Source organism: Hyaena hyaena, unplaced genomic scaffold (assembly GCF_003009895.1).
Source record: "Hyaena hyaena isolate Hyena2069 unplaced genomic scaffold, ASM300989v1 scaffold_848, whole genome shotgun sequence".
Taxonomy (NCBI): domain Eukaryota; kingdom Metazoa; phylum Chordata; class Mammalia; order Carnivora; family Hyaenidae; genus Hyaena; species Hyaena hyaena.
The window spans coordinates 775,580-794,137 of NW_024081479.1; the positions used below are offsets into that span (position 1 = coordinate 775,580).

Here is an 18,558-nt window from a genome sequence, read left to right on the forward strand (position 1 = left end):
GTCTGCTTGATGGCGGCTCTGGTGGTGGAAATATAGAAAGCTCCTTGAAGCCCTTCACTCCCTTCTCTGGTGAATTCATCCTTCAAGATCCTGAGAAAGCATCTATGTCCCCAAGAAACCTGGTCACTCTCACACCTGGGCACATGACATACTCCAATGTAGGATTTCTTTACCTTTCTGTCTCTGGCCTCGGGTGGTGAGTCCCCTGAAGACAAGGCCCTGTTGGATCTTCATACACCAAGCACTGATCTGGCATGAGCCCAATAAAAGTTGTAGAGAAAAAGAAGAGATGGAGGAAATGATTTCCAAATTTGACTCTGGGTTGAATTGCCTGATCTTTGATGCCCCTCCTTATCTTTGGGATGCTGTAAGTTACCAACATGAGAGAAGTAGGGGTGAAGCTATTGTCTTCCTTCCAAAAGCACCCTCCAAGCACATATGGGTTAAATGTGAGATGAGAAGGACTGATAAAGAACAGTGAAAATATATTCCCAAGCCCTGTCTTTGTCCCTGGATTTTTCTCTCTGTTGAGGAAAGGGCACAGAAACCAAACTTTAAGGGGTACTTGGGTGGCTCAGGAGGTTGAGGCAGATGCCTCTTGATTTTGGCTCAGGTCATGATCCCAGGGTCATGGGATCGAGCCCTGAGTTGGGCTCTGCGCTTAGCAAGGAGTCTACTTAAGATTCTCTCTGCTACTCTCTCCTGCTTGCACATTATCTCTCTCTCTCTCTCTCTCTCTCTCTCAACAAAAAAGAAAAGGGGGTGCCTGGGTGACTCAGTCAGTTAAGTGTCCAACTTCGGCTCAGGTCATGATCTCCTGCTTTATGAATTCAAGCCCTGTATTGGGCTCTCTGCTGTCAGCACAGAGCCCACTTCAGATCCTCTGTCCCCCCTTTCTGCCTCTCCCCTGTTCATGCTCTCTCTCTCTCTCTCTCTCTCAAAAATTAATGTTTTAATAATAATAATAATAATAATAATAACAAAGAAAAGAAACCAAACTTTAAGGATAATAGGCTCCTGGATGTCCCAAAGATGTTCCTCAGGCACTTGATCTGAACCCATTTACTCATATTTTACACATTAGTATTGTGACTTTGGTGACCTTGTTGTAAACAGTTCACAAGTAAGCTGTCAGCCATGTTGGGGGTGAGAAGTCGCTCTTGCAAGCAGATACTGGGAGAGAAGTACCTTATGGGCCAGCAGAAGGGAGATAGTAAAACAAAGCAGTATTACACTGATGAAAGCACTTAAGAGCAAGACAGATGGGGACCACTTAGTTCAAGTTCAAGCCTCCCTACAAATAAATGCTCCTGGGTTTCTGCTCTGGGAAAACCCCTTTTTGGACCTCAGTCTCCCTATCTGCAAAATGAAGAGTTTCCATCAAGGATTATGAGAGTTTATGATTCTTCAGAATTGTCCTCATGTGAGACTTTCCCAACCATACAGGTCATATAACATTTTATCAAGGTCCAGACTCCAATCTTCGGGGGTTTTGAATAATGAGGCTTTTCTGCTACAAACTCCAAGGGTAGAGACTGTCCTTAGGGGGAGCTAGACCCCTAAGGAGAAACAGAACTCCCAGGAGCTGGCACAGAGGCTATGGCCCTTGGTTTGCCTGCTACCCCTGGGAGGAGTGAAAAGGAAGCCTGGCTCTGAGTACAGCGGAAGTGCCTGCGATCTGACGGTTGCTCTCTGAGCTCTGCAGCCAGGAGGGAAGTAAAACTGAGCATCTGGCATCTTCTACCTTGAAAGCCCATGGGACAGCAACAGGTGAGGACTGGTGAAGGACTGCTCTCTGGTTCAGAGAGTAGGCTGGCCCAAGGACCAGCCCTGAAGCTGGTTCATGTGCTTGGGCAAATCTCTGTGCCTCTTTGGGGCCCAGTCTCCCCTCTTGGAAAAATGGAGTTGGGATTAAATTTACCTGTGCCATAAGGATTTCTGGAATGGTAGGCATTGGGAATACAGAGACAATTTGTTTACAAGGAATCTAGCCAGTTACCTTGTTAGCAAGAGGCTCATAGTCTGGTAGAGGATAGTTACAGAATCATGGGATAAATCATGATTACCAACATACATATAGGCACCGAAAAACTCTCAACAGAGAGCCCCTAACCCAACCTGGAGGGCCAGAGAGAGCTCCAGAGAAGGTAAGTGACTTGCCCAAAGTCACATAGCAAAAAAGTAGTCCAGCTGGGCCAGACTTGAAAGGAAAGGGAGTTCAGATAGACGTAACTAGATAGAAGTCTAGTCAGCCGGAGCGTAGTGCTGCCATCAACAACTGAACAAGTCTGTGTAGGAGCATTAAGTTTGACCTGGTGGCAGGAGGAAGTGGGTTTTTGAGCTGGGGTATAAAGAGTAAATTTGAGTTTATCGGGCAGAGAAAAGGGGAGAAGGCTGAAAGCAGAGGGAAGAGCACATTCAGAAGTGTGAAGCTGCTAAAAGAAGTTGATGAATTCTAGAAAAATGCACATATATGTTGCATTTGGAACAAAGAGTATCTGACATAGTGAAACTGATGAGGTCAGGGAGGCTAGCAGGAGTCAGTCATAAGATGAAGGGCCTAAAATGTCATGTTAGAACATGGGGCTTAATTTGCTGGGCAGGGGGAGCCATAGAAGGGTCTTGAGCAGAGGCGTGCATGGTAAAAATAGCACATTAGAAGGCTTGCTCTTGCTGCTAGGAGGGCAGTGGAACCAGGGTTGGGGGAGAGGTAGGAATGATGATAGGAGGCATCTCAATGAGTGTCAGGCCCAACCCCTGGTGAGAAATTGAAACTTTTCAGGAGATTACAGAGGTGTGGAGGAAATGAGAACTGAAACCTAGGCCCTGCTATGGCTGTGGTCTGGGCAGGTGCGGTTAGCAGGGGAAGTGAAAGGACTGGGGTGACAAGCAGCCCAACCCAGAGGAAGGTGGGATAGCTCGTGAGGGAATGTGGGAGCCCTGATCCAGGCTAGCGCAGGGTCAGGGGCGATGTCCCGAGGGACGCCAAGGGGGGCAGTTTGCCACTGAACGCGATGTACCCCCACCAAGTCCCTGGCCCTCACTCCTGCCTTCAGGAATCCCACTTCCTCCTGCCAAGACTTTGCTCAACTCTCCTGAGCTACACTCCTTCTCCTTCTTCTCTCTGCCTGTCTAGCACGCTATGGTTCCTGACCAGGCTCTGCCCAGACCTCCAGGGAGGCTGCCCTTAGCAGTGCAGGTTCCTGGCATCCCACAGCACTGCCACCTACCCTGCCTAAGCGGGGATATGACCACGCTCTGTCTTGAGGCATGTTTCATTCTGTGGTCTTTGTTCACCGTGCCAGTCAATGTTACTCTGGTGCGGGTGCCCCTTTCTCATCAGGCTCTGCCTGCAGGAGTTATTTAGGAGTGACAGTAAGTCAGAATCAGACTCTGGGGGCCCCAAAGGAGCCGCGCTGCACATGCCTTCTCCTAGGGCAGGCACGTGGGAGGATTGTTCATGGGCTAGGCTGTTTGGTTCTTTGTCCTGGGGAACGTGTTGAATTATGAGTCAAATAGGCAGATCCAGGTGGAGGGTCCTAGGTTAGTCAGGAGGCCAGCAGGAAGCAATTCACCTCTAAGGCTAGAGATTTACTGAAGGAACTGCTGTACTGAGATGTGGGCAGGTAAAGGGAACAAACAGAAGGATGGCGAGGTACCCACCCAGAGATGAGGGCTGAAGGAGGGGCAGGAATCATGTTACTGGAGTCCAGTGAGAAGTAGGGCTGTCTGGCAGGAAGGGGATCAAGGAAGGAGTGGAGAAGGCACCAAAGCAGGGAAGGGGCAGAGAGAGAAATAGCCCTACCTTCCTCTTCTCTCATTCTCCAGTGTCCTGTTTTCTTATTGTATTGTTCAAACCCAAGTGAAACTCAGTTGGCAAGGGGGTCTGGTGATGAAGCTCAAAGTTCCCAGCCTCTCTGGACACAGTGCAGGGCCTGAGGGCCTACGTGGGGGTGGGGGAGTGTTGGTGGCACAAATAGAGATTAACTGTCCCCAGAGAGGTGTGAAAAATTGTCACCCAGATGCAATATCCGGATGATGCCTATGGCCTTAACCCAGTTATTTCTCTGTAATCAGTGCTGGGTTGGAGAAGTTTTTCTGGTTGCCTCAGAGAGAAAAGACCACTTTTATATTCATTTTGTACCATTAGAAAGCACTGTCTAATCTTGATTATTATAGAACTAGAAAATGATAGAGTCATGGGGGCCTCAAGGGTAACCATCCCAGCTTACACAGTGACGGAGGCCCAGAGAGAGGGAGAGCTGGGCCCAGGGTCACAGGACCAATGTGAGGTAATGTTGGAGAGTATGCAGTAACTAGGTGATGCAATTAAGGCCACATAGCTAGAAAGTAGCAGGGCCAAAATTCAAACTGGTCAGCCTGACTTAAAACTTGACTGAGCTTTTAACCAAGACCCCAAGCTGAGTGCCTAATGGGCAGAGAAGAAAGGTGATGGAGTTAGAGTGAACCAGTCAGAGATGCGTTGTCTTACAGGCCTGCCCTTCCTTTCCTTTATGGTCAATACACTCACAAACCATCTGGGAGGAGTAACAGTGAGGTCACAGGCTCAGTGCAGTGTGTGAGAACAGAGGGCTGAATATGAACAGAAGATAGGCCTGTACAGGCACCTGGGCACACCCTTCCTTAAGATGCTCTCCTGGGCCTTCTATTCTGTGACCTGGCTGTCCACACTTAATGTTCCAAGGCTGGTACACTTTTGGGACTTCAGGCCTTCAAATCCATCCATCCAGCATGCTTTGTCCTAGGTGCTGGGGATATAGTGACAAACAAGATCTCCTGCAGAGATCTGTGGGGATGAAAGCACTAACAGGACGGGTGAGATGGGCAGCACATATGCCTATTACAGAGTGTGATAAACATCGTAAAGGAAGATTGCTTTTAAAAACTTACAGCAAATATCCAAGCGGGGCACCCAAGACTGTAGCCCACCTTTGTAGGCTCATTTCTTGGGATACTCAGACTATTCCCAAACATGGCTCAGCCCATACAGTCCATGGAGTGTCTACCTCCCATTAAGGTCCACTTCCAGGACAGTCTTCTGGGGTCCCCTGTTGTAGACAGAAGCAGCCTTCCCCACATGGAACTATAGCACTTTGATTCTGTGCTTTGGAATTTCTTAATTTTTTTTTAATGTTTATTTATTTTTGAGAGAGACAGAGCACAAGCTGGGGAGGGAGGGAGAGAGAGAGAGAGAGAGAGAATCCAAAACAGATCCCAGGCTCTGAGCCGTCAGTGCAGAGCCTGACACCGGGCTCAAACTCACGAACCATGAGATCATGACCTGAGCCAAAGTCGGACGCTTAACCAACTGAACCACCCAAGTGTCTCTGTGCTTTGGAATTTCTTATTCAGGCTCAAACAATAGTGAGAGGATTCTAAATTTTGTTTATGTTAGTTTAATTTTCCATTCTCTCCTTCCTGAATACTATAAGTACAGTAACCATTGGCTCAACTGTGGCAACCCACTTCCCAAGAGGAGGGGCTGGGTGTGTCCGGAAAGTACGGTAGAATAGTTAACCTCTGGACACTGGAGTAGGACCACTTGGGTTCAAATCCTGCTTCTAACTAATTATGTGATCATGGGCAAGTTGCTTGACCTCTCTGAGCCTCAGTTTCTCTATCCTTAAAGTTAAAATAATTGGATGCTGTGAGAATCAGCGAGTTAACACAGTCAAAGCCCTCACAACTGTGCCTGGTACTCCATAAGCATTCAAGAAATGTTAGCTATTGTTATTACAGCTATTATTAGGAGCTTGTGGGTGTGCTTGTAAACAACTCCTCACACCCAAGTAAAGCTGGTACAGATACATGGGCTCAACACACAGCCGTACTTAGAGATGGGGCAGGGTGGGAAACTGAAACCCCATTTTAGAGATGAACAGAGACTCAGAGAAGGTACGGCATTCATTCATTTAACAAATATTTTTATTTTTGTGTGGCAATTTCCACATGTGGGGCATTGCCTCTTCCCACATCAAACTTACTGAGTCCTCAGAGAAGGGCCCTGTGTTTTAAACAAGCACCCCTTGGTGATTCTCAGCTTCAGACAAGTCTGGGTAAGTGCTTAGGTTCTAGGATACCAGTGCAAACATCTTGCCACATTCCAGGTTTGGACTTGGGTTTTATAGGGGATACCATCTTCTGGGGACAGATTTGTATAGCTGTTAACAACACAGCCCCGGGACCTGATGAATTGGGTAGAAATCTCGGGTTGCCACTTACTGGCTGAATGACCTTAGGGTAAAATGGGGCTGATAATAGTACCTACTTCAAAGTTGTTGTGAGAATTAAATTATTTATGTGAATGCTGACACATAGTAACTATTATAAAGTATAAGCTATTATTATTACTGTGCCCAGCATAAGCAAGCATCAGAGAGAAGGCGGGGGTGGTGGATTCGATGCTTCTTATCCCAGGATTGGCTCTGCCTACAGCGTTGGCGGTGTCTGTCTCTTTGGGGAGACTCACCACCTGCTCCCTTCCGCTGGAAGAGCTTTCCTGAGCCAGGGAATTCCCTCCTGTAGCTCCTGACAGCAGCTCCCAGCATTCTGATGCCATGCGCTCTGCCCACAGCAGCATGGCAAGAATTAGATCACATCTTGGGGCCAAGGCTGGACTGGAAAGACAGGTGGCTTTAGGTGTTGGAGTGTCCATTTAGGAGCCCTGAAACTGAGAGGAGGAGTGCAGGTCCTGAGGAAGCTCCTCTCTGCAGCCTGGGCCAGCTTTGGCCAAGGGTGGTGTTCAGCTCTCCCAGGCCACGGGCCACGGGTGGGTGGATGTGCGGCAGACAGGGGAAGGGCGGGTGCCCAGGGAGGAGAGGCAGGATGCCAGGGCATCTGCCAGCCCTCCAGGACACTCATTTTGGCCCGCTGCCCTCCAGCAGGGAGCAGACAAGTGTGTTTTGTTTTGGCATTAACTGGGCAGGCTGTGGGAAAATAGGTGGCAGGCTTCCTAAGCCGAGGAGGGACTCCTCCTTTCACAGGCCAGCACACAGTGGTTGTATACCTGCTACTTCCCCATCCTACTGTCCCTCCCGGACAACTCCATCTCCTTCCCCTGGTCACTGCCTGACCCCCACCCCCAAGCTCAGCCTGGGGGGTCCTCTCCATGGAAGGGACTCACAAAGGAGTAGCAAAACAAGCTGTCAGGCAGAGCTTTGAAGAAACTCCCTGGAGACACCTCTGTGTTACAGATGAGGAAATGAAGGTTGAGGGAGGGCTGGGGACTTCCCAGGTCTTCACGGTGAGTCAGGGGCAAAACTGGGACTATAGTTGGGCTCGACCCCCCTCCCTTGGGAATTCCTCTTTTTTGTGTTTTGTTTTTTAAATTTACAAACCAAACCAGAACAAAATGAAGGGAAACTGAAGGAAAACACATGCACATACAAAGGAAACTCACATTTGTGGGCCAGCACGGTTGCAGGCATTTTACACAAACATTTCCATTTTTAATTCCTGCCACAACCCTGCAAAAAGTTGTAACTCCTCTTGTAAGAACAAGGGCAGTGGGTTGAAGAGAGATTTCAGAACTTGATTAAGAATCCTAAGTGAGGCAGAAGAGGAACCAAACATCTAGCCCAGGTTTGCCTGACCCCAAATTCCTTTGATGTCAATCCTCCTACCAAACTTGACTTTTACCCTTTGGTCCAAGTTTCCCAGAGTGGTAATCGCAGTGCAGCTCCCAGTGGAAAGGCCTTCGTTGGTATCCTCCATAAGCAATCATTCCACCTTCCCTGATGTATTCCAAAGCAGACAGTCACTAGTTTACATAGCTCCTCAGTTCTTTACGGATCACATACCTGTTATTTCACTTAGCCTACCACCTCCTTAGGAGGAAGGACAGAATTTGTGATGTGCAAAAGGTGACATTCACCAAGTGCCTGGCAAAGACAGGACTAGAACCTTGGTTTCCTGCCTCCTGATATCAAAACCATGTGACTGTCCACTCCTGCTATGGCCCTGGAACTGATTGTCCTCTTCCCCTCCCCCCGCCCCAAGTTGTAACACTCCCTGGAACCAGCTGACCAGATAATTCCCTGTCCCAGTAGGTGCCTCTCAGGTACCCACGTCTGGCCTTAGATCCCTGTCACCACTTGGTTGAATCTGGGTGCTGTGTGTTCTGGACTCACTGCTGTGATCTTTGGTCCATGTGTTGAGATTGGGAGCTCCTGGAGTACAGGGCCTGGGTCTCATCCCAGAGACCTGCTTATGACCGAGGCCAGATAAGGGACTGGTTGAGTGATGCAGGATGGAATTCAAGGTCTAGTTCTGCCATAAGCTCACTGTGTGTCCTAGGAAGAGCCCCTGCCCTCTTCTGCTGGCCACTGAAATTGAGGCCTCATTCCAGCAGGCTGTGATTCTATCTTGAGAGCTAATGGAGGAGACAGACGTACTCCCATACCAGGCTTACCAGAGGGCTGTGTTGAGGGGATTAGTTCAGGCAGGGGCAAAGGTTGAGATGTGTGTGGGGCATGGGGTGGGGTGGGGGAGTAGAGGTACAGAGGAAAGGGTAAAAGGGAGGTGAATGGGGATAGGGTTCACAGACTGCATTATTTGCAGCAGAGTCACCAGCTAGCCTCAGTGGGGCTCAAACAGGGAATAGCTAGCATTTGGATGAGCTAATACGTAGTTCTGAGCATCCTGAACCAATGTGAGTGAAGGATAATGAGAGAGCAGGAAAGGGAGTGAGGGCTATGAGCCCTAGCTGCAGGGAGGGTGGAAAGTGCATATGGGATGGACATGTGGGATGGTGGCCACTATCTCTAGAGCCTTGGATGGAATGCCAATCTGTCCAGGGTGGCCACTTTGAACTGTGGTGGGGTGCTTGCTGTTCACATTCTAATCATGCTCAAAGGTTGCTGCATGCTTCGTATCCCTGGAGTTTCTCCTGGGAGTCCTGTGGAATATTAGAATAGCTTATCTTCCAATGCTCACTCATATGCCTGCTCTAGTCAGCTTTTAATCCTGGCTCTCACTTAAATTTAGAATCACATTCCTTCTGGGAGATTGTACAGCAGCATGCTGGATGAAAAGCATAGCTTCAGAACCAGAAGGAGCCAAGGGCCAGGCCTGGCTCTCCTGTCCTAGGTGTGTGACCTTGGGCTGGTCATTTCACTTCTGATCTTCAGCCTGTGAAGTCCGTGAAGTGGTGTCACATGTATCATGAGAAGTTATGAAGGTTAGAAACAATGTAGATAATATGCCTACAGTTAATCCCTGAAACATACAAGAGGTAAAATAAATGGTAGCTGTTATTAATTTCTTCCCAGGGTAAGAATACCATCTGTGGTCTCCTTGGTGCAAGCAAGTCAGCACCAACTTGCACTGTCCCAGGGATGGGGGAGCTCACCCCTTCTAAGGCCAGGTCGGCCTGGTAAAACTTCCTTAGACACAGCTGAGACCTCTCTGAGTTTGGACTCTGTGGCCACAATGCATGCTGCTCTGTGGTCACAGAACAGCTCTGTGACATTTCCCCCAAACAGTATCAAGGGATCTTACATCTGGTAACACAGAGCTTGCCTGCACTGCAGGAGCAAGGCCCTGGAAGGTCCCAGCCTGGTTCAGAGGGGTACATTTTAAGTCAAGCTTATACAAATCACAGAAATCCCTTTTCCATCCCTGTGAAATTTGGAATATATGGTTGTATCCTGAGTCTGCATTTTTCCTGGATGAACTGTCTCAATTCCTTGAACAGGAGGCAAATGGGAGAACTGGATTCTGGTCCCAAATCCATCACTACTGGGCAAATCACTTATCTTCACTGAGCTTCCAGTTACTCAATCATAAAATGAATAAAATAACACTCTTGCACAGAATTATAGTGAAGATTAGCTCAGAAACGTAATATGAAAGTTTGGGTTTGGGGAAAGGCATTCAGTAAATGTTAAACACATTTCTTTTTTTAAACCACACTTTTGAAAAAGCAATTAGCAGGTAAGTCTATCTGGTGTTGCCCCTTAGTTGTTGTCGTTGTTATTGTTGTTGTTTTTTTTTTTTAAATCATACCTCCAAAGGAAATCATCGCAGAAAGTCAATGCCATTCCTAGTTTTAGAATAATGGCAAATCAGGTGAAGGATGCCCTCCTAAGCCCCAGGGTTGTACTTCATCTGTGAAGAGCTTACGAAATTCCAGGCTCATTCACTTACCTTATTCTGTGGTTGGGGACCAAGACCCAGAGAAGGCCCAGCATATCTGTGGTAGAGGTTATATCCTGAATATCGTAACATCTAGCAATTTTATACCCCTATAAAAGAGAGGTGAGGGAGGATAATCTCTGGGCCAGACTAGTTGCACCCAGGAGTAAGATCCAGCAAATCTTTGTTAAGCACCTTTGTGTGCATGACATTGTGTCCGGGCAAGCACTGTTACCCCTCCCCCACTAAAATAGTGGAATGGCTGTCTGGAACTCAGCCTTGGTGAATGCTGAGGTTGATTCTGTCTTGCTCTTAAGAATCTGTATCTGGCACAAGGCTTGGCACAAAGCAGGACCTGGCAAATATTTTTTGAATGAATGATGAATCAGTAAGTAATTATTGATCACTGACTATGTGCCTGACCCTGTGGTAGAAGAAATTCTATTTATTTTTATTACTTAAAAAATGTTTTATTTATTTCTGAGAGACAGAGACAGCGTGAGCAGAGGAGGGTCAGAGAGAGAGGGAGATACAGAATCTGAAGCAGGCTCCAGGCTCTGAGCTAGCTGTCAGCACAGAGCCCAACGCAGGGCTCGATCCCACGAACCATTAGATCATGACCTGAGCGGAAGTCAGACGCCTAACCAACTGAGCCACCCAGGCGCCCCCAAAAATTCTATTCAATACAACAAGCCTATGGGGCTGGTATTATATCCCCATTTTACAAGTGAGAAAATAAAGGCTGAAAGCAGTGAAACTGACTAGCTCAAAGCCTCACAATAGCTGAGACTGGAGCCCAGCCTGGCTACCTCTTGCCTGGTCTCTAGCTGCTGCCCCACAGCTGTCAGGGAGCTGGGCCTCCACCCACCTGTTCCTTGCCCCAGGCCTTCCCTGATAGTAATTAAGGACTCTGGTGAAGGGCTGACTTTTGAATGGCCTCAAGGAAATCAGAAAAAGCAAGCCTGATCTCCTGGTTCATACACAATCTGACTCATGCATAGCCTTCCTTTACAAGAATCTAGGTAATTCAGTGTGAACAACCTGGGTTCAAGGTCCATCTTGAACCAATTTCTGGTCAATTGTGGCCTTGGGCAATATACTTGGGTCTCTCCAGGCCTCACTGACTTTCCTATTTTGCCTGACTACGCTTCTGAGAACAGGTGTCCGGTACTCCAACTTCTGATAAAACCGTAGAGCAATCTAGTTCACCCTTCACACATCCATGTGGCTCCAGAAGAGGTATTTTCATTCTTCTGAGCATCCCAAGGGAGGCTGAAAACCCTACCCCCAGATGGTCTGGACAGGGCAGGAATGTGTGGGGAGGGGGCTGCGTGGATGAACAGCCTCACTGGCAGATGAGGAAGGCGGAGCTCACCGAGCTGCATAGATAGAGGCAGAGTGGGCTGAGACCCAGAGGTCCTGACTCTTCAAGAGTTTCCTCCGTTGTCCTTGCTGCTTCCTCTACTTTTTCTCATAGTTATCATCTGCACCTATTTATGACCCATAGACCCCTTCGTGACCCAGAGTCTAGTCGTGCTGTGTGACCTACAGAAAGTCTCCCCTTTTCTACGGGCATAAGCCTCCCTATCTGTGAACTGGGAATCCTGCTCTTTACCTCGCGGTTTCCTTCCAGCACAGAGTCCGTGCTCTTTGACTTGAATGCCCGGTACCAGAGAGCCTTTTCTCCTTAGCAAGGCAACTAGACACCCCCCTATCCCGCCCCCGCAACAGTCAGGCACCTGCGGCCCGCTGAGAAAGGACTTGTCGTTGCTCGCCCCCTTCGTGCTTGCCTATTTGGCTAGCCTATTCACTTACCAGAAAGGGGTGTTTGAGGGCCAAAAAGAAGTAAAAAACAGAACTCTCCTACTGCCACAGGCATGCTACCCTCCACCCCAATGTAAAAATATGAGTGTCATTCCCCCCCCGCCCCCGCCCGCGACAGGGACACAGAAACACTGCAGCCCAAAAGCCCGCAGGAGGTGGGGGCGGCTTGTGCGCGTGCGTCGGCGCGGAGCCCTCTCCCGCCCACGTGCGCGGCTCCGACCGGAGGCGCGCGCACGGGAGGCTGGCGGGAAAGCGCGCGGGAAGCCCCCGTCTGGCTCCCAGGGTGGGGGAGGGAGGACAAGCGGCGTTTGGAACGTGCCACTCCCGGAGAGAGGGGGGGATTTTCGTGCTCCGCTAGCATTTCTACCCCTCCTATTCGCCGACCGATCCGTTAGTTCCCCCCGCCGAGATCCGGAGCCCCGCGCCGCCGCCACGCTCCCTCCCTACAGCGTGGCCCGGCCCCCCGAACCTAGCTGAGGACTGAGTTGTCCCCTCCGCCACCGGAGCGGGGCGCTGCGCCACACGGTGGGCCGGAAATTCCCGCGGCCTGAGTGGAGGAGCCGAAGCCCAGAGCGCGGCGCCGCCTTCCACCTCCCCGGGACGGGCGGGGGCGTTGGGCCCTGCGAGGGCCGGGCTGCCTGAGTGGGGGCGGGGGGCCGCGTCTGCTAGGAGCTGAGGTGCCGGCGGGCGGGGAGCGGGACGACGCTGCCTTTCGAGAGCCACTCGGCAAGCTAGGAGACCCCGCGCCCCAGCTCTAGGGCTCCCGCCCCCTCGCGGTCTCCGCCTCCTTCTCTCACACACCCCCCGGGCCGTCTGAGCCCCTGGCCTTCCCGGGGCTCCTCCTCCTTCTGTTCACACTCGCCCTCCAACCCGGGTCCTCCAGCCGCCCGCCGGCCTTGCTCCCTGCCGGGCGAGTTCTCGTTCTCAGGCTTGTTACACACACATACTCGCTTGCGGGGCCTCCACTCCTCACGGCCCTCCAGCTTCTCGTCCTAGCTGACGCCGCCGTCGGGGGAGGATTGATGTCCCTTCAGCATCATGCAGCCGCCGCCGAGGAAGGTGAGGGTGCAGTTGGGGGGCTTTGGGGTTTGGGAGGGATGTGTACAAGGGACTCGGCTGAGGCGACTGCTGCGTCCCCTCCCCCTTTTCGCAAGGGGCTGTGCCCGCCGTCGCCTCGGGCTTGTCACCTAGTTGCCGGCGGCTCCAGAAGGGGGCCACGCGGATGAGGTGTCTTTCCGACGGAGGGGCGACCCGGGCTCGTCCCCTACATCGCACGGGAGACTCCCCAGACATTTCGCAGAGTTTCGGGTGTGCATTTGTGTGTGCGCGCGCATGGCAGTGCTGCTAGCTGCAAAGTGCATTCTCGGGGCTGCACCGAGGGGAGGCGGGGAGCCCCTGCAGCTTTGCAGAGCCTGTGCTTGTGTGATTGTTTAGTCTGCGCCTGGTTTGAGCCCTCCGGCTGCTTGTCGCTACCCTTGTCCATTTGCAAATTTTCAGGGAATTTGTTTCTAACCTAGCCGTAAGGTTCGGCCTGCTTTTCCCACGGGGCTGACGAGAAGTTGGACTAGTTACCGCCCCCAACCCCAGGGGAAAACAAGAAATTTTGCCCCCCCCCCCCCCCGCGCCAATCCTACCCCGCTCCTCCAGCTAGGGGGCCAGGAGGCAGTGGTGCTGCCCGCGGAGAGCGTGAAATAGGCAGTGCGTGGCGTGTGCACCGCAATCTGGGTTTAGGGTGGGAGTGACGGGTGCCCCCGGCGTGTCAGCAGCTTCCCCACAGCGCCCTTCGAGAACTGTTTCACTGTCCTCTTCTCCAGCGTTCCCAGGGGCTCAGGCTGTGTCCTTGTCTTTTTAATCCTGCAGATGGTTACTTAGTGTCTACTCTGGTTATTGGGTGGAGAAGGCTGTTCTGTCCTCCCCTCGTGGACAAACATTTGCTGAATGCCTAACTCGCTCGTGTCTGCTTTTTTCTCTTTCTTAATCCGGGTTTCTTCAGTTAAGTGACTCTTTTTTTCTTTCACATATGTACCCCCACCCCTCCGAGTTAGCACGGCTACGGTGAGGGGGGGGGGGATTCCAGGCACTGTAACCTGGAACCCCGGCGAGAGGCACTGGCTAGCTTGCATTTGCTCTTCTGTTTGAAGTGGAGCCGCCACGGGGACGGGCTTGCTGGAGTGGTTTAAAAGCACTGCATATGCTGGAAGGTCACTTTTGCTTTCTCCTTTGTGAGAAAGAGATTGTTATTTGATGGGCTGTCAGCGAGTCGAGGGCATCATCCTGAGAGACCCTGTGCTTTCTCGCAGCCATTATGGAATAATTTATGTAGTCAATTTATGCATACGATTTCATGATTGTGTAAATTTTGGTCCTTAGATATTAGGCATTCCTATACTCCCTTCTGCCATCTACACTCAGCTCACCTCCCCTGGTGGTTGAAATCTTTAAATATTTTTTCGAAGAAACAGAAGACAGGCCCTTTAAAAACTCTTAAGAAGACCTACTACATATGTAGTGAGCTTGTGCGTGAAATGGAATGACTGGAAGCTTCTTTATTGTGTAATTTTCATACTCTTTTACTTTCATTTACCCTCTTTCAGGTTATTTGTCTAGTTTTCTCATTAAGTATCTTCAGTAGAACACAATAAGATGGTTAATAATGATTAATAATGGCCTGTAGGGGAGAAGTGAGCAAGTATTAAGTATTCTGCTTAATTAATTATTTTGTTATTAAAGTTGCAGTAAGTCCTTCATAAACGTATGTTATTTTTTAGGTGAAAGTTACACAAGAACTGAAAAACACTCAAGTTGAGCAGATGACAAAACTTCAAGCCAAACATCAAGCAGAATGTGATTTGCTTGAAGATATGAGGTAAGGTTATAGTAAATAATTTGAGAACTTTTATATCTTTGTTTCAAAGAACCATTGAGTTACCAAGCCCCAGGAACTGATGATGGAATTTCCTTTTGGATTTCCTGCTTTAAGGCTGTTAGAGCTTTGACTCAGCTAAAAATTATAACTGGAACTAACGCAATGCAAACTTTTTTTCCTTTGGTGGGGGAAACCTACACATACTATCATGAGAAAACAACGGTCTTAAAAGTTTATTAGTCAAATTATAATAATTGAAGTAGAAATTCTTAGTCTTTCTACTGAATTGTAACATTTACTAACCTTAATGATTTCACACAGATTTTTTAACTGACATCTCTGGTTAATGGTTAATATCTGAGGGTGAGCCAGTCAACCTCAAATGATTGCACACTAGCACTGTTTGTTACAACATGACAAATAAAATTTTGTCTTTGATCATTAAATTTGGTGGGAAATGTATTTATCATATGTTATTACCTATATTCATAATTAAAATAACTTCAAATAGATAAGCCATGTTGCCAGCATTGTGAAAATCAGTATCTTTATTGAGGGAAACATGACTCATTTTACTGAAAGAAACACACTATTTTAATAACCCCGTAATACACGTTGACAGCTCAACAAACATATTTTTGAAAATGATGAGGCGTGCCTGGGTGGATCAGTCAATTAAGTATCCGACTTCGGCTTAGGTCATGGTCCCACAGTTTGTGAGTTTGAGCCCCAAGTCAGGCTCTGTGCTGATAGCTCAGAGCCTGGAGCCTGCTTCAGATTCTGTGTCTCCTTCTCTCTCTGCCCCTCCTCTGCTCATGGTCTGTCTCTCTCAAATAAATATTTTAAAAAAAAGGAAAATGATGGAAGATAATTTGCATGTTGAAACAGAGTGGCTGCAATTCTTATTTCCCCTTAGTAACACATTTATCAAATTGGAATTGGGTCTGTAAGCTTTATCAGTTAACCTGTTTTTCCTGTGGTGCATAATCACATAACTGGTTTCATGAAAAATACAAACTGTGTTGTTGTAATAAAATTATATATGTTTGGATACCTGAATTGTTTGGAGCCCAAAGTTTTAAAGAGCTTCTTTTCTCCTCCCCCATATTTAATTCAGGTGCTATTTGTATTTCTACTGTATTTTCAGGGTTTCTAACTAAGGCATATAAATTTAATCATATCCAAACTTGGATAAGATCAATATTTTCTGACAGAAAAGTATTCTGCATTTATTTCTTTTTGTTTCCCATGTGGCCACAAGGAAATTTTTAGACTGAAATAGTTCCCGTGTAAGATACATGAGACTCTTCATACTGTTAAAAATTCAAATTTTTAAACATCTATTAAGCAAAATAAGGTATTTTAATAGAAATCTCTAAATGAAGAAAGTAAGAAATTTCCAGAAGCAATGCAGAAAGGCCAAATTAGTGTCTAAGTGAAGATCCTCTGTTGGGTCTGGATGGTCAGCGGTCATTAAGTCCTGCTAATTATATCTTTTAAAGATTTCTTACTACATTCTTTTCTGTTTTTCCCCTATTGCCTATACTTCGGTATAGGAGCTATGGTCAGGTATAGGAACATACAATCACTGCTAAATTGATATAGGTTAGTCTGCTGCTGTTATTTAGTTGTTCTGTTATTGCTGACTTATCACATTTCACTTGCATTATTTCAATAATATCCTAATTATTACAGTAGTGTTTTCATATCTTCTAACCCAACCCCCCATCTCTCCTATTAAGTCTGTTTTCCACATGGTCACCGCTTAGGTTTCTAAAAACATTGTTGGGGGTGCCTGGGTGGCTCAGTCAGTTGAGCATCTGACTTTTGATTTCAGCTTAGGTCATGATCCCGAGGTCGTGGGATCCAGCCCTGTGTTAGGCTCTGCTCTGAGCATGGAGTCTGTCAGGATTCTCTCTCTCTCCTTCTGCCCTGCTCCCTTATGCGCATGCTCTCTCTCTCTAAAATAAAAAGTAAAAAAATAAAAATAGTTTATTTTATATTGGGTTCTCAGTGGCCTTTTGGATAAAGATCAAACACCTCGTTGTAGCATATATGGTCCCTGCAACCTAGCCACAAGCTTCCTTTCCTGGCGTAATTACTACAATTTCATGCTTATTCATCCTTCCTTCTTATTCTCCTTGCCCTGGCAACTCAGGACTTTCTGGTTATCTAATTGTGCTCTTTACATTCATGCCTTTATATCTGCCATTCTCCTTGCCTGTTGATACCTTTCCTCCCACTTTTTCACCTGGCAAATTCTGCTTACCATAAATTTGCAAGTTCTCTGTGATCTCAAAGAATTTTGATTTTGCACATGCTTCTGGCTTCCCTCCTCATGTGAACTACTTGAAGTCAGAGGCTAAGTCTTAATTCATTTTTGTATCTTTATACTCTTTAGCTGGCAGAGTTATTAAATGAATTTAACTGGTTATATTTAAATGCACCTTACTTGTTTTTAGGTGAAATGTTTTTATTGTTCTTCTGGTAGGGGGCTAGAGTGGTATCTGTTGAGCTTGTGTTACACTTTGATTCATGTGGGCACTTTATTTAACTTACTTATTTTTTAAAGTTTATTTATTTGTTTTGAGAGAGAGCGAGCAAGTGAGGGCGCAGGGAAGGGGCAGAGAGAGAGGGAGAGAAAGAAGATCCCAAGTAGGCTCTGCACTAAACAGTGCAGGGGCTCGAATTTACTAACCATGAGATCATGACCTGAGCTGAAACCTAGAGTCAGACGCTCAGTTGACTGAGCCACGCAGGTGCCCCTCCTATGGGCACTTTAAAACGTACCGTGCTATTTGATGTTGAGTATATCTATATTTACATATACTGTGTAAATATAGAGATGGTTGGTGTTCCAAGGATTAATAGGTTCCTTATTCCAATGAGTCAGTTTGTTGTTCTTTTATGTTAAATTATTGGTATGAATCCCTTCACTCCTATGTAGTTATGAGCAGAATGCTGTATTACCTCCTAAAATGTGGATTTAGGTTTCTGATTTCCTTTCTTTCTCAATCATAATATTGAATTGGAAGTTGAAAATTGCATTTTGTTCGTATTCATAATAACTTAGTTGCTTGAGGATGGGGGTAGTCTGCCTTTTCCGGTCTGTCCTAGCAAGTTGAATGACATTATAAAAATTCATTAGAAATCTCTGAACTTGGGTTCAGATGTATTATAGTATAAAAGATCTTGCTGCCATTTTTCCTTTTTTTTTAAAAAGTTATCTCTACCCCCAACCTGGGACTTGGAACTCACAACCCTGGTATGAAGAGTTGTGTGCTCTACCGACTGAGCTAGCCAGGTGCTCCTGCTTTTATTTTTTTGAAGTTCCTATCACCCTCTTTCCCAAAACCCCACAAATAATAGTCCTTCTCACCAATGCCCCCACTCCCCCCGCATCATTGTTATGTTAAATTTAGGTTAGTGTGAATTCACCAAAAAAAGTGCAGATAGCTTTGTTTTGCTTTCCTCTCTTCCTTCCTTTCTCTCTCTCTCTCTCTCTCTCTCTCTCTCTCTCTCTCAATTTTATTTATTTAAGTAATCTCCATACCCAGCGTGAGGCTCGAACTCACAAGTCAAAGATCAGGAATCACATGCTCCTCTGACTGACCCAGCCAGGTTCCCCAGCTTTTCTTAATATAAAGAAATTATTAGTAGACAGAGAAAAAGTTTCATGATTCTAAAAAAAAAAGTGAAAAAAAAAAAAAGAC

General features: G+C 47.4%; 1 long non-coding RNA gene across 2 annotated transcripts in view; it reads left to right on the top strand.

The window, feature by feature from the left end:
- The first annotated feature begins 12,493 nt into the window (after positions 1-12,493).
- The window catches only part of LOC120222192, a 54,730-nt gene continuing 48,665 nt past the window's right edge, over positions 12,494-18,558 (top strand). The window contains exons 1-2 of one of the 2 annotated variants that reach the window (XR_005525983.1): positions 12,494-13,038; positions 14,748-14,845. This is a non-coding gene — a long non-coding RNA (uncharacterized LOC120222192). The remainder of the gene's footprint in view (positions 13,039-14,747; positions 14,846-18,558) is intronic. The other variant, XR_005525984.1, reaches the window with a different exon arrangement.